This window comes from Narcine bancroftii, chromosome 8, assembly GCF_036971445.1.
Source record: "Narcine bancroftii isolate sNarBan1 chromosome 8, sNarBan1.hap1, whole genome shotgun sequence".
NCBI lineage: Eukaryota > Metazoa > Chordata > Chondrichthyes > Torpediniformes > Narcinidae > Narcine > Narcine bancroftii.
The window spans coordinates 9751215-9777754 of record NC_091476.1 but is presented as its reverse complement, the minus strand read 5'-3'; the positions used below and the strand labels follow the sequence as shown (position 1 = coordinate 9777754).

The 26540-nt window shown below is 41.6% G+C and overlaps 1 protein-coding gene across 3 annotated transcripts in view; it reads left to right on the top strand.

The window, feature by feature from the left end:
• LOC138740345 (neuronal migration protein doublecortin-like) overlaps positions 1-26540 on the top strand; it is a 248166-nt gene that overhangs the window by 36384 nt on the left and 185242 nt on the right. For all 3 annotated transcript variants that reach the window (XM_069892867.1, XM_069892866.1, XM_069892868.1), the window contains exon 2: positions 14971-15095. The gene's annotated coding sequence lies outside the window, so the exon portion shown is untranslated. The remainder of the gene's footprint in view (positions 1-14970; positions 15096-26540) is intronic.

The following is a 26540-nucleotide window of genomic DNA, read 5'->3' as shown; positions in this document are numbered from 1 at the left end:
CCTTCCAAGTAACTCCAGAGATGTAACACTAACACTCTGTTTATAGCTAAATCTCAATGAATTATGAGATCTGAAAAAGTGCAGTGCAGACCAAATCCAACATACCAACCTGTCCAATGCTGATTGGTGGTTCCTCTCCTAAGGACAGAGGAAAAATAAATTAAAAGGCTTTAATTTATATAACTCCATCCCTTTCCCATTTCCCCATGCTTTCTCCACAACTAACTTTCCTATAGCAGCTCTTGAGACAAGTTAATGCCCTTTATCTGTGTGAAATTCATACAGTCGTGGAGTTGCACAGCATTGAAACAAGTCCTTTGGCCCACCTCATCTAGCTGGTCATCATGGCAATTTATATTAATCTCAATTTCCAGCTTTAATTCCATGCCCCTCGATGCCTTGCTCAGTCAAGTACCTATCCAGATGGTTCTTAAATATAATTAAGGTTTCTGCCTTTAGCACCACCCCTGGCAGCTTGTCCCAGATAGCAAATACTCTTTAAAAATTTGCTCGACAGATTCCCTTTAAAACTCCTCTCGCTCGCCTTAAACCGTACTCTCTAGTTTTAATCATCCTTACCCTGGGAAACAGACACTGGCTATCTGCTCTATCTCTGCCTTTTATAACATTATATGTCTCTACCCTGTCACTGCTCAGCTTTCTTCGCTGCAGACTGGCTGGCGGCATACCAGGTATCAGAACCATGATGCGAAAGGGTGCTGAAGGTTTCCTGATGTGTTGGAGGTTTGGATCCGGAGCTTGAGTTGCAATGGTTTGGACTGGACTCTGTGTGGCAGAGTTGGAGGAGAATTCACGGACACTCAGTGTCTCTGAGGGGGGACTCACTTTTGCTTCCCTTTCTCTGTTAGTAAGAGGGGCTTCAGGCAATTTCTGCCGTTGGCGAATCTGTCTGCCTTACAGCAGATGAAGGCAAATTCCATGTAATATTGCACAGACTTTATTACACAACAAAAAGAATCTTGAAGTGCAGCACAAATATTTTGAACTGTAACATTTTTGTTCTGTTGCATTTCACCATTTTCCCCACTTGCTGGTCTATAATTTCCTGTTTGTTGTTCCTCCTCCCATTTAGAAAATGAGATTCCATTTGCCACCCTCAAAGTTGAAAGAATTCCCATGGGCGGTGAATTATTTTGGAATTGGAACACATGGCTCTCCCATTTCTGGGTCACCCTTCACTTCTCTGGATAGGAGTATCAGGCCCTGTGGATCTCCTACTTCTCTCAACGTTCTCCTCTCTACCAGGGTTCTGTAAGAGTCTCTTTTACTGCTCCCCATCTGCACTTCCTGTTGCTCTCAAAGTCTGGATTCCTCTCCTTCCAATTTTTCCTACTTTCTTTCCCCAGCCTTTAATTCAGATGCATTTCTGTGTTTTGATTGCAATCACAACATCTGTAGACTTTTGTGTTTCACTGTGGATCTGTTATGTTTCTTTACTCATACTGGTTTCCTTCTGTTCCACCCTCTCTTTAGATCAGGGGTGTCAAACTCAAATTCACGGAGGGCCAAAATTAAAAACTTGGACTAAGTCGAGGGCCGAACTAAATATATATTGAAATTTTCAACAACATCTGCATGTTTTCTCTTCTTTCAACATATGTAATGTTAAACTTTAGGATGTAACTTTAGGAGGAAAATGTTACAGGTCAGGAGTAGGTAGCTCAAGTTCACCCTTTGCTTGACTTGAGGGAAACATATTTGGTCCCTGTGGAGATGTAGTCAGCATTCACAGGCTGTGTCCATTTTGGCCTGCATCAGGACTCAGCATTTCCTGCTCACTCCTCAGGCTCTAGGCCTCTATTCACCCTCGACCCACTATCCTCTACCTGACCAGTCCTTTACCCAACCTCTACTCACCCCTCACTCCACTCGCTCTGCCTCTACCCACCCCATCCTATACACGCCCCTCTACTGCCTCTCCTCTCAACCTGTTCTTCCCTCTACCCGTCTCTCACCCTCTAATCACCCCTCCCCTACTTGCCCTGCCCCTCCCCTTTTACCTCTTCCCTATCCACCCCTCCTTCCACTCATCCCTCCCTCTAACTGCCCCTCGCACCACCATAACTTCCCCTGCCCATTACTCCTCACCTACACCCTCTGCCCACCCCTGCTTACCCACCCACTCAAGCCCAGCGCACTGCCGATCAGCCTTTGCGGACAGCCACCATCTCTCTCTTCACGTGCAGGGCCGAACCAGCCGTCCCTGGGGTCCGCGCGGGTGCAAGCGCTGAAGGCCGTGGTGACCGGGAGAAGTGCGCTCGCGCTGTGGAAGGGCCGTCCGGTGCCAGTCGCGTGGGGCTTGCGCTGCCCTGGGGCCGTGCGCAGCCTGCCATGCCTGTCGCGCCGACAGGAAATCACAGGTGCTCGCCAATCCGCCGCACCGCTCGACAGGTGGGAGAAGTGACTGGTTGTGCGGGGAGCCTTCCAACCGGCTTGCTGGCTGATGACATCGACAGACTTCTCGTGTTACAATTTCTCGTGTTACAATGGGGAAGGATGTGCAATGAAGGGGGAGGATGGTGGGGGTGACATTACCAAAAAACAGCATCGGCTCTCGCTGCAGGGCGGGCCACCTCTAATACATTTCTGGGCCAGAGTTTGACATGTGCGCTTTAGATCCTTGCTTCCCCTCGTGTGAAAGAATGTAGAAATCTGAACCTTTCAATAAGAAAAAAAAGTCTTACTCTTGTAAGACTTATATAAATTAATGACTTTCACATTCCTTTGAGGATACCCTAAAGTGTATTTTTTTTCAAAACTAAACTTTATTCATGATAAATGATTTGCAAAAAAGAAAACTGTTTGAAGTCTTTTCACATCTTCATTTCATATCCATACATGGTTACATTCATTCCCTTTTTAGTACCACTGCCACTATTGAAGTCTAATGGCCATTGAAATATTGTTGGATTGTAAATTTAAATTTACTGCATGGTAACAGGCCCTTCTGGCCCATGAGCCCCTACCGCTCAATTACACCCAATTCACCGACAACTCCTGATATTTATGGAAGGTGGGAGGAAACTAGAACACTTGGAGGAATCCCATGTAGACTCGGGGGGAATGTATAAACTCCTCAATGACAGTGCGGGTAATAATATATAATATTAAAGCTATGTAGCTGGTTCGCATAGAGGAAGCTCCATAACCTATTATAGTAATGGGTGAGGGACAAGGTTAGACCGGGGATAGTTACCTTGATCTCTTCAGAAATAGTGTCAATGGGACTTTTTTTTTACAACTACTCAAGAAGTTAGATGAGTCTTTGCTTTAAGATCTCAATCAAAATACAACATTGCAGCACTCCGTCAGCACTGATACCCTAGATTCTTGTTCACAAGTCTGTGGACTTGGACAAACCATGCTTTCTGACAAGAGGGCTAACTGAATCTCTTGAACGTACAACATTATTTACCTCAGCTAATGTTGTTACCAAATAACTCAGAAGAAGTGGTTTCAACTTCCAAGCAGGAAGAAGACTCCATTAAGGCACAAAAGACCTCAATGGCTGGTTTAAAGGTTAGTGGAAGTGGAACAAATGAATGTACATTGAAAAGCCCCACTGGTGCTGTACCAAGCAAAATGCTGAAGATAGAGACTCAACCAGTGGTAGCTGAATGTTCAGATATGAATCCTGATGATAGTATTTCCAGGGTTATGAGTGTAGGAAGATCTTCAAAGACATCTCGAGCAAGTACAGCTTTGCATGCTTCAGGAATATTGGCTGTACATGCTAAGGCTTAAGCAGACCTGGCTACTATCTGTGCATAACGTGAGTTGTTTGTCAAGATATGAAAGCTGAAATGAAAAATCAGCAACATTTATATCATTGTTTTTATTTTCTATCTTATAATATTAACCAATAATTAAGTATTCTCAACTATGTTAGAAAAGCTTGATTAAGCAGCCCATCATGTCCTTGAATACAACTCCATTTATTAGCATGACAAATGATTTACCATCGGCTGGATCTTTTCAAACCTAGTTCATCAGTTAAGAAATTTTTCCTAAGTGCAGAACTGACAGAAAATTGATCTGTTACTTCAATTGAAAATGAAGCCTTATGCATATAATGTGCTCTAACATTTAGGATAACTGCATTTGCCTATTGACAGAGAAACCATTCAAAATCCTGTCTTTCCAATAACACTGCAGAGTGTAATCTCTTTCCCATGTGTCTTCTATGATTATATTTGCATTTATTGAGCATATCCAATTCATTAAAACCATCATCTACTCTGGAAACAGCTTCTAAACTGCGGCATACCCAGATGGAAAGCATGTGTCTCAGCTGGTGTTGAATTTTCCATGCTCTGGAATATTGCAACACCTTTTTAATGTTCCTATGCTAATCCTTTCTCCTCACCCAAAGCTACTGACTACCCTTTTCTGCAGTTCTGGAGAGATCTTTGACTGGTTGTTGTTGTGTCTTTCCTCGCACTCCCAACTCCTGGAGTAGGAGAGGTATTGAGTTTTTTCTTTTTGTTTTGTCTCTCCTTTTTTTTTATTTTTTATCTTTTCTCTTTTTTATTTCCTTTTTTTCCATTATTAGTTCCTTTAAAAATCATATTTGGACTCTGAATTATGGATATGTTTTAAAATTTACATTTGCTTTTGATATACTGATTGTTTTATTATGTGTAACTATCCATATCATTTTATTGATTAGTATTATAAGCTCTTTATTAAAATTAATAAAAATATTTTTTATTAAAAAAGACAATTAATCTTGGGTCATATCTGCATTTGTTCCAACTCAGTCTTTCCTTTTGATTGTTTGCCCTGCGAGCTGAAATTATTAATTTAACCTCATTTCTATAAAATTGCTCCAGTTCACTCCATATTTATAAAATCTTTCAACAAATAGCACCATAGTGGCTGTGGTGAAACCACCATTGTACATGTTGGTTATATGTAAATTACATGACCTTCCCTGGTTGACCCTGCTCTCACTGGCTGGCTTGTGACTCCTTCCCCATAAAGTCTGTCATGCCACAAGCCTGCCCCCAGTTCGAGTCTGGGTCAGTGTGAGCGAACAACACAGGGATGCTGTCCATCTCTTGATTACTTCAGTCTTTGTGCAATTGATGGGCATCAGTGGCACAACTTGTAGAGCAGCTGCCTTACAGCTCCAGAGACCCAGGACTCCAGCACAGGATGGGACATTGGTTACTATGAGCTGTTTCTCAATAGAGTAGATGTGCACTAGAACCTGGGAGGAATTGATAATAACATGGGGGGGAGGGGTAAAATGGGTTATTGTGTAAAATTGGGAAGATGATGGCCAGTGAAAACTTGGTGGACTGAAGCATCTGCTTTTGGCTGCGTATCCCTACAGATTGTAACTCTGTATGTTGCTTTAGTGAATCATGCAATGTTTTAAGTTGAATTATTTGAAATAATTTTTACATCTTTGATCTGCAGGATCAAAGAAACTGCTATAAAGCTTTATCAGTCATTTTCAATGATGCAGGAGGCTTTAAATCGTGCTGGGAAATGCTGAGTCCATTTTCTCTTCAGCATTAATCAATTAATAGAACCCTCCACTCTAAGCTGTGCACATGCATTCATTAAATGACCTGCATTTATAATGAGTAATGCCATTAGTCCTGAATTTTATCACTCTAGATTTTACAGTATTATGATGCTTTTTTTAAAAAAAGGAAGCTTATATTTAGTACAGGTTAGCATCTTTGTTAGATTCCTCAGTCTTTCTTGGGAAACTATTTACATGGGTGAACAATTTACCCTATTTAATATCTATATATATTCTATAACATTGCACTCAATGTTATAGAATATAACATTGAAAACCCGGACAGTTATAGAATATAACATTGAAAACCCGGACAGTTATAGAATATAACATTGAAAACCCGGACAGTTATAGAATATAACATTGAAAACCCGGACAGTTATAGAATATAACATTGAAAACCCGGACAGTTATAGAATATAACATTGAAAACCCGGACAGTTATAGAATATAACATTGAAAACCTGGACAGTTATAGAATATAACATTGAAAACCCGGACAGTTATAGAATATAACATTGAAAACCCGGACAGTTATAGAATATAACATTGAAAACCCGGACAGTTATAGAATATAACATTGAAAACCCGGACAGTTATAGAATATAACATTGAAAACCCGGACAGTTATAGAATATAACATTGAAAACCCGGACAGTTATAGAATATAACATTGAAAACCCGGACAGTTATAGAATATAACATTGAAAACCCGGACAGTTATAGAATATAACATTGAAAACCCGGACAGTTATAGAATATAACATTGAAAACCCGGACAGTTATAGAATATAACATTGAAAACCCGGACAGTTATAGAATATAACATTGAAAACCCGGACAGTTATAGAATATAACATTGAAAACCCGGACAGTTATAGAATATAACATTGAAAACCCGGACAGTTATAGAATATAACATTGAAAACCCGGACAGTTGCTTCATTGTGTGGTGGAACACGTTACTGTGGACATGTCCTCACTGGGCTGAGCTGGCTGGCCTGCCTTCTGTACCTGTAGCCTGTCCCCATAATGTCCCCTAATAAAGTTTGAGAGCCCTAGTCTCCTCCCTCATACCTGCCTTGGACGTGAGCCAGCAGCATGTAGAGGCATGTCTGGGTCTTCTGATTAATAAAGCCTTTGACTCTTGCTTCGTGTCTGTGAGTGGTCATTGATCGCCCCACACATTGGTCATCCAGCCCAACACGAAATGAAGGGTTTGGGAAGTTTGAAGGTTTCCAAAGTGTTGTGCATCTCCAGCTCCACAGGTAATTTTTCAATTCATTTGGTTTATCTCCAGTGGTCTTTCCGTGCCTCCTTGAGAGGAAGATGGTCACTTGCTGTGAGTTCTGTGGCAGACACCATCTTGTGAATTTGAGCTCCCATTGAGACAATGGGAACTTGTATCTTCTCACAGATGAAAATTGGATGTTATACTCTGAGTCACCATCTGTCTGATCTTGCAGCGTTATAAGAGAAGAAGACCGCAGAGCCCACCTCACTGACAAAAGACAAAGGAGGAAAAACCCAACACCCAACCCCAACCCACCAATTTTCCCTTGCAACCGCTGAAACCGTGCCTGCCTGTCCCGTGTCGGACTTGTCAGCCACCAACGAGCCTGCAGCAGACGTGGACATACCCCTCCATAAATCTTCGTCCGCGAAGCCAAGCCAAAGAAAAAAGAAAGAAGATAAGAGTAACCCTTCACTTTGAGGAGAATACAAGGAAGGGCGATAATATCTTGTGTAATGCATCTGAAATGCACAAAAATGCTGCCGCAAAACAACGAATTTCATGACACAAAAGTTCTAATTCAGAATGAAAATTAACTTGTGTTTGATTGATACTCAAGTAATGTGAAGCAGCTGTAACAAATGTAAAAATATGCCTAAAAATAGTACATGCCCGAGTGAAAATGTGAATGAAATTTTCCAAAACATAAATGTACCCAAATTAAAACCAGAAGAATTAGCCAGGAAAATATCTTATGTGAATGCTAAGCACAATTTGTGCAGTTCAAACGGTGTCATTAAACCAATGTTTTAAATTCTACAAACACCACACAAAGTGGTAGTCTCTGTGGTCAATAAAATCAGATCCTGCATTGCCAAAGCTTTCTGCCATGAGAAGATTAGTCAGTAACCTTATGGGTTTCTGAGCCAGTAAAAGTTAAAAAAAAATTACAGTAATTTGAACAGCTTGAGGGTTGAAATATCATTAATCAATTAGTCACATGTAAAATGCTCAATGTCTTTTAAAATGGCGGCAAAGTCTGAACTTCATTGCACTCAGCATCTTTAACTGGCCTCACCCTAGTTGACACTTCTTGCTCTCTGAAACACAATTCAGGAAAATGTTGGAATATTTTTCTTCACAAACTTTTCAGTTTGGAGGCTGCAGCTAAAACTGAGCCAAGTGCAGAAGAGGAAAAGAGTTGAAAATTGTTGCCATATCGTTAAGAGTACCAGAAAACCCCGTCCAATTTAAGGCTGATTCAATCTTCAGAGATTATTTGTCATTTTTGTTTTGGAATGAGGAGAAGGAAAGTGAGTGAAATGAATCTGTCACATCGAGAGGCTGGACAAAATGCACCTTCAGCCATTGATACATTTCAATCCATCATGTCAGGAGTGTCTATGACACATCTGTTATGAGAACATCCAGAACCATAGAAACAACTAACCAGCTGTCTAGATGACGCGAACCCAGGAAATCTCAACAACACGGAGGCTTAGCTTAATATTTCAAGATTTTTGTGAATACCATGCGTGTGTCTGAGAGCTTGCTGCCATTTTTGTAGACAGCAATCGCATTGCAGCCACCGTACTCGCAACAGTGCACTGCGCACGTGCGAGCACCACAAGGGCGCGTTAGTTGAATTGAGAACCAGCAGGGAGCAGATGCCATGCTGTGGACGCTCTCTCTCCCTACCCTGTTTATCATGTTTGGTTGTTTTCAGTAAAGTCTTTGGTTCAATTCACCTGCTGACTTGACTCATTATTAAGCGCGCAATAACAAACGTAGTGCCAGAAATGAGATTAAGAGCACCACAAGTCTAGAAGTCTTCCAATCACAAATCGGTCGCAGTAACTAACCACAACCACGTTTTGCACGGTCGCCATAATGGCGAACTGATTCAGGCAGCCCGATCCACTTGTGTTTGATGAAAACTGGCGTATCTTTGAACAGGAATACGACATATTCGTTGTGGCAGCACGTTGTGACAAGGCTGCCCGTACCAGGGCGTTCATTCTGTTAAATTTGGCGGGCATGGAGGTCGTTTGTGTACACAGGAAAAGTGCATGACAGGAACCTCGTTACTAGCCTGGCTGAGTCGAGAGTGGGCCCCAAATGTTTAAAGCATAAATTCAAAGAAATGTGCAACCCTTAGTTGAATGTTACAATGGAAAGGCACAAGTTCAATACAAGAGACTAAAAGCCTGGTGAGTTGATACACTCATATGTCAGCAATTTAAAAATCAGGGCGAAAAGCTACAATTTTGACATGCTTTGTGATGAACTAATGGTCATGTGGCTAACGGCTACATGATGACTTTGTCATCTAATGGCTACTAATGGCTTTGTGATGACAGAATGGTCTGGGCATTCACGATAATAATATGCAGAAGGTGTTCCTGCGAGACAGCGAACTGACACTGGCAAAGGCCATCGAAACTACCGAGATAAACAGTAAAAGGCTAGCCTCTCCACAACAGCAGGCCACAAGCATCAATGCGATACAGGCAGGAATTGTGAGCAGACATTGGTTGGAGGTTAGAAGAAAGAGCCAGGCCACCCCATACCCAGGACAGGATGCGACAATTGCGGAGGAGACCATATACTGAGAATGGAGATGTGCCCAGTGTTCGGCCAGCAGTGCAGGAACTGAGTCAAATAGAACCTCTTCAGCAGGTGCTGCAGGTCCACCGAATGGACCAGACCCAGGAGGACCATCAACCATTTGATACCGGAGCAGAGAGGGAGCGACCCCAATGGTAAGTACTACATCAACAGGCTCACCACGAAGATGGAAGGCAACAAGCAGAAACCTGGATCAGAGGTTACAATGAGGGCTTCATGTCCATGGAAGTCAATGGCAAGATGGCCAAGATGAAAGTCGACACTGGGGCCAAATGCAATGTCATGTCACTGGGGACATTCAATCAGTTGAGAAAGACAGAGCAAGTCAAACCATGAAGCAAGGCTATGAACCTGGTGACTTATGGAGGCAGCAGAATCCAGACCAGCGGCATGGCGCGGCTGTGTTGTTTCATACAAGGACAGCTCCATGTGCTAACCTTCTTCGTGGTCCGCGAGGACGTCATGGCTCTGCTAGGCCTCAATTTGTTCATGGACATGAGGCTTGTCTCATTCAGCACAGAGGTCCATCAGATAAGCCCATCTGAAGACGATTTCTCACAGAAGATCTTTTCTGAATGCGGTGAGCTTTTCAAAGATGAGCTGGGGAAGCTGTCGGTGACGTATTCCATGCAGCTTGACCCGGAGGTAAGACCCGTAGTCTGGCCGGCGCACCGCATTCCAGTAGCAATGAAGGATAAAGTCAAGGCCGAGCTGGATAGAATGCAGGACTTGGGCATCATCATTCCAGTCTCGGAACCAACTGAATGGGTGTCCTCCATGGTGGTCACCAAGAGAAAAGACAGACCGGAAATCCAAATTTGTATAAATCCACAAGATTTCAATGCAGCTCTAAAAAGATCACATCACCCCATAAAGGAGGTTGCCGCATAGATGGCTGGTGCAATGGTATTTTCAGTCCTGGATTCAAAGAACTCATTCTGGAAGTTCTCGCTTGACTACCGTTCATCACTACTGACCACATCCAGCACCACATTTGTTCGGTACAGGTTCCTGAGGGTGCCATTTGGCATCAATTTGGCCAGCGAGGTATTCCAAAGGTCTATGGAACAAATTTTCTCTGGGTACCCCTATGCCATCATAGTCGACGACATACTAGTAGGTGGCAGGACACTAGAAGATCACAATGCCAACCTAAAGAAGATTCTCGACCAGGAGCAGAAGGTAAACCTGCGGCTTACCCCCGCAAATGCAGATTCCATCTAAATCAAGTCAACTGCATGGGACACGTGCTCACCAGCACAGGCTTGCAGGAGGACCCATCCAAAATGAGGGCCATCAGCGAAATGCTGGTGCCAGCAGATATGGCTGCCCTGCAGTGGTTCCTGGGCATGGTGAACTAATTGGACAAGTTCATCCCCAAATCCAGTGAACTGTGATCCCACACAGACAGTTGACCCATAGAGACATCGAATGGACCTGGCATGAGCAACAACAAAATGCCTTTGATGTCCTAAAGAAACACTGGTCTTTTCCTCCAATCCTCTCCTACAAAGACCGGTGATGCTGGCCTATGATGCCTCATAGTACGGCTTAGGGGCAGCATGCCTGCAGGATGGAAGACCAGATCACTTATAGACACATAAACGATGTATAGTCAGATTGAAAAAGAGCTACTGGTGGTTGTTTTCTCCTGCTCGAAATTAAATGATTTGTCTATGACAGGCTGGTCAGCATAGAAACCGACCATTTACCTTTGGTGACCATAATAAACAGTGCCAGCAAGACTGCAACGTATGATGCTCAAGCTCCGGAAATACCACATATGCGGCAAGGAAATGTGTTTAACCAATGCCTTGTCATGGGCTCTCTCCCCGTACCCTGTTTATCATGTTTGGTTGTGTTCAGTAAAGCCTTTTATTTGGTTTACCTCACCCGCCAACTTGATTTGTTATTAAGCATGCAATAATGAACAATTTTCAATTAAAAAAGGTATTTTTTTCTTGAAGTCTAGGAATTAGCACTTATGATCAGCCTCAATGCATTGAAGTTAAAGATATCACGAGTTAAATTTGGAACAAGGTCTCTATGGAACGGCAACAAAAGGGATCACCCCATCTTTTCACAAAATTTATTGTACAGAACAGATGGATGTTTATGCTACACAATAGTGCTCAGCAGATCCTTCTACTCAATTCCCCTTCAGGTACTTACCTAACCTAAATCCTTCAGACCCAGCAGTCCACGGATTCTTAGGGGTCCACTGTGTTTGGGACACATGCCAGATTCCCTCCCATTTTCTAAGACTTCACACTACCTCATGCTACCATTTGGTGCCTTGAATTCTTTGTCCCTCTTCACCCCTCTTTCTGATTCAGGTAAAGGCAGCAATGTGAACCATCTCTTACCTGCCCTACCAATTTTTAAAAAAAGCAAGTTTAGATTTGCTAGCAATATAAAGGGTCTTTGAAAATATAACAGTGGGCAGAGATTTGAAGAGAGAGTGTGTATATGTGTGAAAGAGAGAGAAGGGGGTGATAGAAGCCTTGAATATGGAAGGTTGAAAACAATTGCCGTCTGCTACCCAATCACCCCATGTGGGATCATGATGCTTCTTTTAACCATATTATATGAATAATTTGAAACTCTTTGAAAGATATTGTCTTTCTTAAAGCAATTTGCTATAAACTGAAGCTGAGGTAACAGAGCTTTTGCAGTCATGTCCCAATTGGTCTCAACTCTGAAAGAAGATCAGCAATAGAGGAAAACATCTGTGGGAAACTAGAGAGGGAAACTAATCTTGAACTGATGAGCAGATTAAAAATGGCACATGCTTGATCTCTCTTTTATTTTTTGTGTTTTTCTTGATTGAATAAAACTGAAGAAAATTCATTTTATATTGAAATAACCCTTAAACATTTTTACACAAAAGGGCCTAGAGCAACTTGGAAGTTCCAGAATCTCCATGCAGACTTGTATAAAATATAATTTGGAAAGAAAATCATTTCTGCAACATGTAACTGAGGAAAGGGAAAGGCTCGTCCCTGATGAAATATCATCAATCTGTGGAAGCTGCCGTATTATTACTTCCAGCATTCTCTTCGTTTTATTTCAGATTTCCTCTTGTATTTTGCTTTGGTAAAATCATCCCCTTTTCTCATTTTTGTCATTGGGTATATGATTTTTAAAAATATTAATATTTTGACTGCTTTTGCTTGTAAAATTCTTTTGGACTACAGGAGGAGAGAATTGCAGGAACATGACTTGGGCTTGTTCAAAGTTGATTCAAATCATAACTCCACAATTTTAATATGAACTGACATCCAGTTGAAACACGAATGAAAAGCTTGTGTTTAAAATCAAACGTACAATTCAACATCCAGAGCTTATAACCATCATGGCTGAAATTAATTTTTAGAAAATAGTCTCAATGGTAATTTCAGTAGTTGCATGTGTAATCTTTAATTACAATTAAATCCTCACCATTATTATTTACTTCAGAAGTAATTCAATCAGTACCATATATAGATATTTAAATTAGCAGAGCTGACAAACAGATTCACATTTTCATATTACCATGAAATAGAAAAATTGATCCCCATGAAGTTGTGAAATTGTTGTCTAATTTTATGTGGTACAGTAATTCAAAATCATAATTGAAATTAATATTCTCAGTTTAAATCAGTGGAGAAAAAAAATCATGATTCTAACATCGAAACATAAAAGATAGGAGCAGGAGTAGGTCATTCGGCCCTTCGAGCCTGCTCCACCATTCAACGAGATCATGGCTGATCTTAAAGTTCAGTAACCCGTCCCCGCCTTCTCTCCGTAATCCCTAATTCCCTTATAGTGAAGAAATATATCTAATTCCCTCTTAAATATATTCAATGAACCTGCCTCTACTGCTCTCTGTGGCAATGAATTCCACAGATTCACCACCCTCTGGGTAAAGAAATTCCTCCTCATCTCAGTTCTAAATAGTTTGCCTTTTATCCTCGAACCATGGCCCCGAGTTCTGGACTCCCCCACCAATGGAAACATCCCTTCCGCATCCAGTCTGTCCAGTCCTGCCAGAACCTTGTATGAAAGTGAATTAGTGCCACTGTTCCACGGAATTCCACTGTCACCCCATCACAAGTGAGTAATACACCAAGAAATAAATTCTGAATGATTAATTGTTATTTGATCCTTCAGTATTTCTTAAACAATTTCCAGAATGGCAAATAAAGAACGGAAAAAACAAAAGACAAAGGAGAATTGTTAGATTTTATACCATATTAACAGGAGGGAGTCGTGTTATGGGGAACATATATGGATAGCTAAAGATGCAGAATACTAATGTATTCCAGCACAGCAGTACACCAGAAATGACAATTTTATGTTAAATGGCAGGTAGCTTAATTGAAACATTTAACGTACAAGTATGGGTAGATTACAGTTAAATACCTTTCAATAAATGTAGCGAGTTAGATTTAAATGAGGTGATTTTGTAACTAAGCTTTGTTGGTTGTGTAGCATTTAGCTTTGAACATCTTCTAGCTCCTCATTTTGTTTAGGTGGAGTACATCAGGTCCATAAAATGTTATAATGGTCTAGTGTCTACTGTTTTATTGGTTAAAAGCTAAATACAATAATTAATAAGCAATTATAACCAATGTATAGATTATTTGCACTACCATGCTCTTCATGTTAGAATTATACATTTAAAAGAAGTCCCATAAGGACTGCTGAGTGGCTGCCATGCTTCAGGACATATCTTGTGCTTGCTCAACGGAATGTGGCACAATGGAGCTAGCAACAATTTTTGAATTCCTTAAATCTTTCTTGTTTGATTAGATCTCCAAGATGCTGGTCCAAATGATCTTATTGCATATTTGTCCAATGCATGAAAGTTCACATGGAGTGGTCTTATTGCTGGTAAAAGTGCCTATTCCTTCTTTTAAACTTGATAAATGAGTTGCTTTGAGTCAAAAATAGCCTGGTGGATCTCTTGAAACTCAGTATAACTAAAAGAACTGCTGGAGGAACTCAGCAGGACTTGCAGTTTCCATAGTAGGTAGAAATATGTTACCGATGTTTCAGCCTGATCCCTTTCTCTAGGTACTTCAGGCACGAAACATCATTTAAATATCTATCTCCTATGGACACTGCAAGATCTGCTGAGTTCCTCCAGCATTTCTGTGTTTTTATTACAATCGCAGCATCTTTGGACTCTTGTGCTTTATTCCATGACTAAGATAAAGTAGAGCTCTCACAAAGAAATGGTTATCTATCAAATGCCACTGCCAAGGGACTTTAGGGGACAAATCCCCTACCTCATGCTAAGGTTTAAGGTGTCATCACTTCATTATTGATCTTAATTCTGAAATATACATACTGCTTCAGCTATAACTGTAACCTTAAAGCAGTGCAAGGACCACATTGCCTGTTTCCCTGCTGAATGATCGTCATTGTAATTTTAGGCATTTGGCTCATTCCAGGCTGAGTTGAAGATATACATTATTATACATAACAGTGTACTTTGTGCTGTTGCATTGGGAGAGGTCACCAAGTTCATCTCTAAACAGGCATAAATCTTATTTCTACTTGCTAGAGACAGAAAGGCAGAAGAATTGAAGACGTCCTCATGATGTCCAGTGTATTGACCGAGCATTGTCTTGGATGCATCTCTGCACACAGCCATTTTCATGAAACAGAAGTCAGCGTACTGCCGACAAGGTAACACAGGATGTGATTCATATGTGGGCACCAGTCATCTATCCACTAAGGCAGCCAAATGGTTAGACACTCAATCATGTGACATTGTGTCTTGCATCGCTACTCAATCAATCTTATCTCAAATGACATAAGATTACACCGTTTTTACCACTCTGGGAATTTAATTTAATTGTTCACTTTTTGATGTGTGTTGTGACTGTGTATCTGACTTGATTTCCAAATTATTCACACATTAAGTGAACTTATTGAATGAAATGTAAAACGTCTTTCAGTTCAGTCCAATTGTTAGCATTTCCAAATTGTCTTATCTGCTAAATCACTGGCTGAGTGTGGATGTGTCTTTTCCTTCATTTACATTCTCTTCTGATAAATATAGCCATCTAGATTTACAGCAAACATGTTATTACTGACTATTAGTTATTGTTTGAGTAATTATGGTTTTAGATATCTTTTTGCTCCTTTTAACAATCTGTTGAGGTTGAATACATCTGTCCCATAATGTCTTCTATGTCATTTACTTCACAACTAAATTTAAAAAAATCCTCTTTTCCAACCCTCAATTTCCTAGTCAGCTCTGCTCTACCTCACAGTTCACCGTGAAATTTGTTGGCTCAGACCTCTTGATCATCCTGATCACATCGAATGCCCATAGAACTGAAAGCCTGAGAGTCTAAGTTATATCCTCCTGTTTCTGTGTTCCACATTGCATAGTCTGGGCTCAAAGAAAACAAGATTGATTCCACAGTAGTGGCATTCTAAATGTTTTCTTGCATGTTCGTGTGAGACTACTGTTGATGGAACTCCTCCCTGTATGAAAACCATCACGAAGGCATCCACAGCAAATAGAGTTTAAAAAAAAAATGATTATACAAACCAACAGAAAAAGAAAAGATATAAAGCTGAGCATAAAAATAAGATTAAATGATTTTTGGTATTGTTGATGCAGATTGCTTTGCAAGTGTGTAGACTCACAGATACTGAGGCAGTGGAATGGCAAAGACAGAGAACATTTGCTTTAAATGCCTATTCCCCAATAACACTATCAAAGTCTGGCGTCAGGCAGATACTTTCTTCTGATTAGGTGCAGCATATCTCAAATTATTAGGTTTGGAAGGTTATGGTATCAATATTAAGGTTCCATCATTTTATGACTGTATTTTAATCAAATTTATGGAGAAATGTGTTCATTTTGTGACTGGCTCATTTCCCAAAAGCAGCCCTGTCTGAATATAGGCTTAACAGAGGAAAAATACCCCACAGTCGATTTGTACAAAGAGTTTTTGCGATAGACATTGCAATAATGGAATAATTTCTTAAATTTCTCTTTAACTCAATCTTGGTTTAATTTTCTGTAGATTGGAGACTATTTAAAGTTATTTAGAAACGTATCTACTCACTTCTGGGAAGATCTATGGGTTGATCTAGGCGACCACAGGCTGCTGTGGTGACTAGGCATAAAAGCCTCAGGATTGCAGAGGAGATTAAAGCGGTGCAGGCCAGGCAGAATTTTAGGATCCCTGATGCTTGTGTTGCTCTTCAACAGCAGTGTTCCATGTAGAGTTTGTTCTGTAATGTACTTGGTTGTGTCCACTACCTGTTTTCAATAGAGTTTGTAAAATGAGAGATCTCGTTTAAACATATAAAATTCTGTCAAAATTTGACAGACTGGATGCAAGGAGGATGGTTCCTCTAGCCAGGATATCTAGAACTGTTACTTTGTCTTAAGATTCAGGTGAGATACTATGGATTGAGGTGGGGTAGTGAGATTTGTTCACTCCAGCAAGTGATGAACCCATGGAATTTTCTACCACAGAAGGCTATGAAGGCCATATCTCTGAACATATTTAAAAATGAGATAGATAGATTTCTAGGCTTGAAAAGTATCAAGAGACATGGGGAGAGTGTGAAAACATGGTATTGAGATAGAAGGTCAGCCATGATCATTACGAATGGCAGAACACACTCAAAAAGGCAAAATGGTGTCCACTTGCTCCTTTTTTTCCTGTGTTTCAGTGGACTGAAACTGCTTCAATCAATAAAAATCTTACATTTCTGAAGGGAACATTGTTAAATGAAATGATCATTTTTCATAATTAAATAGGCAACCCAAGAGAAATGAATTTGAAGTGTAATGGAAGAATATTGATCTTTGATTGTGCATTTTACAGGAAAGATTATGATGGGACACTCTATTAAATGTAGGACTGCTCCTTCCAAACATCATCCCATCCAATCAGAGGAAAGACAATCCTCAGCGACTCAATCTAAAATGGCTATTTTAAATTCATCCTTGTCATCTTTAACAAACCAAAATAATTTCCATTCATGAGGTATCTTTGATGTCGAAAAATATCCCAAGGCACCTCAGAGAAATATCCAAACTGACGACCCTATTTACATAAACTTCACTTGTTAAGCAGGAACAAAAGGACAATAAAATTGTTGAGATTGTTGCAAGAAGAGACTTTTGTCTCATTAATCTCAGTAGAATTTCATCCAGTCTGTGATGCAAAATGTTTTAACTCATCAGTCTCCATACAGAGGTGATTAATGTACATTTTTGTTTTGGTGAATTTGGGAGCTAACCTTTTATACAAAGACTCTTCCATCAATTGGCTCTACCACTCTGCCCATTGTGTGCTACTGGACAATATGTGTAATTATAGACAGCCATAGACCAGAGAAGGCAGAATGTAGGAACTTGCCTCTCTCAAATCATAGACATCCCTCTGTAGAAAGGCTGGAAGGACTGGCCTCCTTGAATCTTGCAAGGATAGACCTTTCTTTTGATTTGAATTTCTCTGTTAAAGGACAATCCACACAGGATAACAGACCTAGTTACCTGAAGGATGGATCGTATAACATTGAAATGAACGCCACAATAACTGGAGACGACTGCAATATTCTCCTTAATGCATTGATAATTCTGTTGCAAAAAGAAAGAGCTTATTTGTCACTGAAGCGAAGCCTGAATCAGCTGAAGCATACTTTCTTAATCTGATGATGAAGTTTGATTCATAATGTCAACAATTCATTTCTTTCCCTCTTTGGTGGTGCTTGATCTGCTGAGTTCCTCCAAGAGTTTGTATATTTTACATGTTGAATTGGAACTCTTTAACCACAAGGGATGCTCAGTCACTCTATATTAAAATTTGTCATCTGTACTAAACCACGGGAGATATGGGTAAGGATCTGACATGAAAATGGATAACACAACATATTGTTCATGTTATTGAGTGCCAGAGTAGTATGGTTGCTAAGTTAGGGTATTTCATTTTTTAATATTCTGCAGGTGATGGAAACTCTTGTCATCTGATGTACCCATGAGACAAGCACATATCTTTGACATAATTGTTTTCAAAATATCATCGAATTCAGCACTCCAGCACCAGGGCATAGTGGGTCATGTGCAATAAAGTAGAGGGGGCTTTGGCTTAGAAACAAAGAAACCCACCTGGCAGAAAGCAAGTCCGTCTGAACATCGGCAGCTGGTGATGGAGGAAGTGTGTGACAAGAAGAAGCAACCAGGTTTGCCAAAACCATATCTCAACCAAAACAAGTGCAATGGACAAGATGCGAGGGTACCGAAAGAAGGAGACGCACCTGGAAGGACCTGAGGAATAAAGAGTCAAATAGAACAATCTTCATCGTCAGAACCATATATGATGTCCTGCTCTCTCCCACAAACCTCAATCTGTAGTTGGGAGAGGACCCAGCATGCCCCTTCTGCACAGTTCCTGCTACCCTCAAGTACATTTTGGTTGGGTCCATTGTCAGTCTCACCCAAGGCCGATATACCTGGCGACACAATCAAGTGCTAAGATGTCTAGCAGTCTAACTTGAAGGAAAAAAGACCTTTGAATGCCCTGCCGTCAAACACGCAGAACCCACACACCCTCCCATGCCTAATACATTTCATTCGGGAGGGAATAAGTCACAGGACCCACTGTGAGACATAGGCCAATTGAACACAGCCAGAGAATGGTAATTGCTTGTGGACCTCGGCCAGTGACTCATCTCTCCACCAGAAATTGCTTGTGGACCTCGGCCAGTGACTCATCTCTCCACCAGAAATTCCCAGCACCAACCTGAGACCAGATCTGATACTCTGGTCCAGCTCTCAGCAGATTGTCTTCATTATTAAGCTGACAATTCCTTGGGACGGTACAATTGATGAGGCACAAGAACGAAAGGCACGACGTTATACTAACCTTGCCGCAAAAACAGAAGAGCGAGGCTGGAAAGTGAATTTGAAGTAGGTTGTAGAGAATTTGTTGCCAAATCCATGAGCAAGCTTCTGAGGGAAGTAGGAATCATAGGGCAGATCCTCAGAAAGGCAATTAAATCCCTCTCCAACTCAGCTGAAATTAGCAGTTACTGCCTCTGGCTAAAAAGGAGGGATCCTATCTGGGCTCCAAATGACTTCTAAGAGAAATGGATATGGGACACATATCCAGGTCTGATCAGCCTGTGGTGGACTTGCCTTCGCAGAGGGTGGCCAAAACACCCAATGATACTAGGGAATACAACTGAAGATGTGTCCAATACCAGTGGTCATCCTCCGTTATTGGAATTGAGGCAAACGAGTACTAACTCGATGAGAGAGGATCAATCTAACCCAGTGGTTCTCAACCTTTTCCTTTTCCCTTACACACCACTTTAAGTAATCCCTATGCCACCGATGCTCTGTGATTAGTAAGGGATTGCTTAAGATGGTAATATGAATGGGAAGGGAAGGTTGAGAATCACTGCTCTAACCAATACTGAAACATGAGGGATTGTAACACCTAGTCCTATATTTTAACCTATAGGTAATATGCCTTCATGAATTGAGTGTTTTTATCCAACCACATGCAGAAGCAATGGTGACATGAAAAAGATTTTATTTTTCCTAACCGAGGAATTGTCCTGAGAGCATAATGTCTAGATTCCGTCGCACAATGTTAAAACATTACCAAGTTACAACAGCAGTAATAATTCACTAGCATCCAGGCAAAGCAAGCTATCATACTTTCAATGAAAATGAGCATGGCAACTTTCAGTTTGAAGGGAGGGAGAACTTGCTCAACGTATGATCCATTACACTAGACAACAATTTTTTTTCAAAAAGTTTGCTTTCTGAAAAAAAAATTAGGGTTTATGATGGATGACTTCAGGCTGAACAAAAAGATAATTTCAGATTTGTGGCATCATGTAGGAAGTTTGAGAAACATGAAATTACTTTTTATTGAATTTCGCTGTCCAGTGTTATGTATCATTTTCATAGGTAACATGAGAATTTTACATTTTCCTTTCTGTAAGAAAAAAAATCAGGAAGTCAAAAGAATCAAGAACCAGCTGGGACTTCATACATTTTCACAGAAGTGTGCTTGTTTCTGTCCCGGAAACCAAAATCATCCTTCACATAAAGGGAGCGGGATTCTGAGTTTTAAGTGTCGCAGCTCATGAATGAAGTCCTGGCATTGACACAATCTATAATTCTTTCTGTCTCAGTAGAGCTGCTAAAATATTAAAGGACTCAACCCTCCCCAGTCATACTCTCCTCCTTCCATCAGGCAAAAGATACATATGCTTGAGAACACAAACTTCCAGATTCAAGGACAGTATCTTTCCTAGTGTAGTCAGACTCCATGGATATCACACTGTCAAAAGATGCCCTTGTGCTGTCTTTTATAACCATACTTTTCACTGTTTTTATAATTTCCTCTTTACTCTGCATTATTTGACTGCTGTAACATTGCTCCCTGCATTGTCTTTTTTATTTGTCCTTTATTTATTATTGCTCGACCTGCTGTATGAGTTAAATTGCCTGGATTGCTGTTTTTTTATTGTATGTCAGTACATATAACAATAAAATTAATATTTCCAATTTTTAAAATTTGGTTATGGGATGTACATGTAGCTAATTAACCCAGAAATTATCAGTCCCTGAACTAAGAGGGTGTGATTACATGTATCAGACAGGTAAGAATTTTTTTTTTCCTCTGGTAGGTAGGTGAACCAGATGGGTTTTTAGAGCAACTTGACAGTTCCCTGGCCACTATAATTTACACCAGCATCTAATTCCAGACTTACTTCACTCTTTAAATTTAATTTCCCTGACTGTTGTTTAGGACTTGAATTCATATTTGCAGATCCATAGTCCAATAATTAAATCATTCCTGTTCTTCAAACCAGTGGTTTGTATAATTGGGGTGTGTATGCCTTTCAATAACATCCAGGCTCAGAGTAATTTCCCATTAACCTTCATCTGAATATGGCAGAAAATATATATGTATTACAGGTTAATTCCAATGTTAGAATATGATTTACATCAGCCATGTTGTGCCTATAGCAGTGGGAGATAAATGTGCTGGTGGGGAAGGACAGGGTCTACAGAGATGTGATTGCTTACAATCAGCTCAGCTTATTATAACATGGGAATTGCACAGAAAAGAAATGCTTTTAGATTTGTAACCATCCTGCTTGAGTTTAATTAAGAAATTAACTACTTTAATATTTACAATAAAAATGTTTTTTTTTCACATTATATGTCACTGGTACAATAGTGTCACCAACAGGTAGGTTGTGTCACTACAGATTAATTGCAACTGGAATAAGAACAATACTGATGGTATTGAGAGCACACTGAGACCCTATGGTTCGGACTGCCTCATAAACCTTTCCTGTCAGCCACCGGATGAAACAGTGTTCTTTGGTCCACGGTGCAAAACATGCAAACACACAACCAAATATAACACATATTCAGAAAAACAAAACATATGCAGGACGTGTATTCATATATAGAAATAAATAAATAAGTATAGTTCCATAAATATGAGAGTCTCGGTTGGTTAGTTCTTTTGGTCGCTCAGCGTTCTCACTACCTGTGGAAAGCAGCTGATCCTCAGCCTGGTGGTGCTGGCTCTGATACTCCTGAATCTCTTTCCCGAAAGGAGCAGCTGAAAGAAGCTGTGTGCTGGGTGGAAGGGGTCCTCAATTATTTTGCGTACTGTCTTCAACAATCCCAGTAGATCACGTCAGTGGTGGGGGGGCGAGGAGGGGGGGATACTCCAATGATCCTCTCTGCCACAATTACGATCCTGTGGATTGACCGCCGATCAATTTCTCTGCAGCAATTTTACCGTACTGTGATGCAGCGAGCCAGGATGCTTTCAGTAGAGCTCCTATTGAAGGTTGGCATAATGATAGCTGGTAGCCTTGCCCGCTTCAGACTTCTCAGGAAGTGCAGTTGCCATTGCACCTTCCTGAGAAGTGAGGAGATGCTGAGTGTCCACAATAGGTTACTAGTTAAATGAACTCCAAGGAACTTGGTGCTCTCCACTGCAGAGTTATTGACGTGTAGTGGAGGGTGGTTGTTCCTAGTCCTCCTGAAGTCCACGATCATCTCCTTTGTCTTGTCCATGTTGAAACTCAGGTTATTGCTATCTCACCATATCACGAGATTTTCCAACTCTTCTCTGTTGCTGATGTTGTTTCATTTGTAAATTTGATGACTGTTGGAGCTGAATCTGGTGATGTTAGTAGCGGGCTAAGCACACTGCTCTGAGGTACTCCAGTGCTCACCGTGATGCTGCTCAACATTCTGCTACCGACCCAGAAAGACTGTGATCTCTCCGGAATCCAGTTAAAGAGAGGGTTGTTGAGTCCCAGCGAGGACAACTTCTCCACCAGCATCTGGGGACTGATCATATTAAAGGCCAAGCTGGTTGATGAACAGCAGGCTGGTGTAAGAAATATCATTCTCTAAGTGGGTTAGGATGGAGTGAAGGGACAAGGCTGTAGCATCGTTTATGGAATGTTTTCTTCTATAACTGAATTGAAATGGATCCAGCATCTCTGGGAGGTGTGCTTTGAAGGAATCCATCACCAGACGCTTGAAGCATTTTATAAATGGTGGAGGTCAGTGCCACGGGGTGGTAGTCATTGAGGGCAGTTATTGTCACCCTCTTGGGTTCTGGGATGATGGTGACTGTCTTGAAGGCTGCTGGAATGATGGGCTGAGGCAGTGAGGTGTTGAAGAGAAGACCTCCGTCAATTGGTTTGCACAGTCCTTCAGTGCCCAACCAGGTATGTTGTCTGGTCCCACCACCTTGTGTGGGTTCACCTTGGATAGGATTCTCTTCACCTCGTCTGTGGTTCTGTGGGGGACATGGAGATTTTTTTGGCATCATTTTATTCTTCTCATCAAACCGTGCATAGAATGTGTTCAGTCTATATTGAAGGGAGGCATCATTGTCTTTAACTCCTAAGATTGACTTGTGATCCATTATATTCTTGACTCCTTGCCACGTGCACCTCATGTCACGCTGCTGTCTGTGGGTACCCACATTTTGCCTTCCAGATTGCATGGGAGAGTTCAGCTACAGCTGATTTTAATGCATCCTGTCCTATGTCCTGATCAAAGCTTAACAAGCTCTGAGAAATGCTGGGATTAGCCCTGGTTGTGAAGCATTTGATCTCAGTGACATCCTCAATACACTTGCTGATGTAGGCAGTGTTGTATATGGAGGAAACGTGACCTCCCTGCCTGTCTGGAATGTGTGTATTGTGGGTAGTTATGTGTCCTCCCTATCTGAAATTTATTGACATCACTCGTCAATCAAGGTTGGACTCTGTCCACCCATCAGTGCACACCTTGCCATTGGCTAATTTATATCACCTTGGGTCAAATTAGAACTGTATATAACACAAACTCACAGCACATTGTTCCTCTCTACCTCATGGTCCAAGCCCCGGACATTGCTCCATGCCAGGTCACTACTGGGGACATCACTGGAAGTGTTGTGGGTAAAGTGTGCACTACACTGAAGCTGAGCCGTTAGTTCTGTGATTGATCGGTACTCGCAGGAAGCCACAACCCCATTGGTCAGGAAACCGAATGTGTCTGTAAGACTCCCTGTTTTTAGTATGTGAGCAAGTTGAGTATAGGTTTACAGTTGTCGGAGTCCAATGTCTCTATCATTGCTTAAGTGAAACAGTGATCGAACGCTGTTTCAAGTTTCCCCCGTTTGTTTTCCTTGCATTAATAAAAGTTATGTGAGATTGTAACAATTGTGTCCAAACTCATCTCTGTGAACCCACCGAACCTGATACTCTTCTTAACACAACAGCTAGTCACATGATTAGCTACCACAGAACCCAGCAAACCAGAGTGGAAGAAAGTCATCCTCAATCTTAGGAGACATCTCGACAAAAAGATAATCAGCAAAGAAGGACAATCATTCAGCTTAGCAAAACTTAACCATCAGAAAGAAACATTTTCGGTCCAACTGAACACAAATCCCATTTGGGTTGCCTACGTTGCTGGAATCTTGCATGCAAAACAAATTAATCACAGAAATGAGAGAAATCTACATCGCAGGAGGCTACTTAACATATCTCCAAAAAAAGGCTCTTAGGTACTCCCACTTCCTCGCTCCTGGCCCATGACCCTCTGGATTCTGCCTCTTCATTGAAATTCATGACCTCCACAACATTTTTAGGCAGTTAATTCCAGATCTCCATCACATGTTAAATGGATTTTTTTTCCTCACTTCCTCTCTAATTCTACCAATAAACAAATCCATGCTTCCAAGTTAATGGCAGGTCTATTGAAGGAAGTAGGTCTTCCAAAATTACATACTTCATTCAAACCTCCCACAGTTCCATAGAAAATAATCTAGGTCTAGACTCTAGACCACACATGTCAAACTCTGGCCCAATCTAATTTGGCCCGCAAGATCATTTCAAAAATGTATTAGAGGTGGCCCGCCCTGCAGCGAGAGCCGATGCTGTTTTTTGGTAATGTCACCCCCACCATCCTCCCCCTTCATTGCAAATCCTTCCCCATTGTAACACGAGAAATTGTAACACGAGAAGTCTGTCAATGTCATCAGCCGGCAGGCCAGTTGGAAGGCACCCCGCACAACCAGTCACTTCTCCCACCTGTCGAGCGGTGCGGCGGATTGGGGAGCGCCTGTGATTTCCTGTTGGCGCGACGGGCATGGCAGGCTGCGTACGGCCCACGGGCAGCGCGAGCCCTGCGCGACTGGCACCGGATGGCCCTTCCACAGCGCGAGCGCACTTCTCCCGGTCGCCACGGCCTTCAGTGCTTGCACCCGCGCGGACCCCAGGGACGGCTGGTTCGGCCCTGCACGTGAAGAGAGAGATGGTGGCTGTCCGCAAAGGCTGATCGGCAGCGCGCTGGGACTGAGTGGGTGGGTAAGCAGGGGTGGGCAGAGGGTGTAGGTGAGGAGTAATGGGCAGGGGAAGTTATGGTGGTGCGAGGGGCAGTTAGAGGGAGGGATGAGTAGAAGGAGGGGTGGATAGGGAAGAGGTAAAAGGGGAGGGGCAGGGCGAGTAGGGGAGGGGTGATTAGAGGGTGAGAGACGGGTAGAGGGAAGAACAGGTTGAGGGGAGAGGCAGTAGAGGGGCGTGTATAGGATGGGGTGGGTAGAGGCAGAGCGAGTGGAGTGAGGGGTGAGTAGAGGTTGGGTAAAGGACTGGTCAGGTAGAGGGATGGTGGGTCGAGGGTGAATAGAGGCCTAGAGCCTGAGGAGTGAGCAGAAAATGCTGAGTCCTGATGCAGGCCAAAATGGACACAGCCTGTGAATGCTGACTACATCTCCACAGGGACCAAATAGGTTTCCCTCAGGTCAAGCAAAGGGTGAACTTGAGCTACCTACTCCTGACCTGTAACGTTATCCTCCTAAAGTTATATCCTAAAGTTTAACATTACATATGTTGAAAGAAGAGAAAACATGCAGATGTTGTTGAAAATTTTCAATAAATATTTAGTTCGGCCCTCAACTTAGTCCAAGTTTTTAATTTTTGCCCTTCGTGAATTTGAGTTTGACACCCCTGCTCTAGACAGTCTCGATTATTTCTGCTTCTCCAGCTTTGACAATATTCAATAGCTTATCTACATCCAAGTACTATCAGGCCCTTCTTGTAGTGTGAGAACTAAAAGTCTTCAACAATCTGGCTGCAGTCTAACTAATGTGTATACAGTACCTTGACTTTAAAAACAGGCACCCCATTCTTCTCAGACTTACCAATTTACAGACATTCACTCCAAGATCCCTCTATCTTCTACCCCTCTTGGGGCTCAGCCTTGTCTTTTCTTCCCAAATGCACCACCTAGAACCATAGAACACTATGGTTTGTCCTTCCAAAATGCAACGCCTCACACTTGTCTGCATTAAATTTCATCTGCCATTTTTCATCCCATTTTTCCAGCTGGTCCAGATCTCTCTGCAAGCTTTGAAAACCTTCGTTATCCACAATGCCTCCAATCTTAGTGTCATCTGAAAATTTGGCCTCACTTCACTGAAGTCTGAATTTTGGTAATTTTCCATCTAACTAGTCTTCGTATCTTCCTGTAGCAAAGAATTTCCCTCCAGTTTTGGTATCATCACCATACTTCTTCATTGTGGCTTCATATTTGAGTTCAAACTACTTATC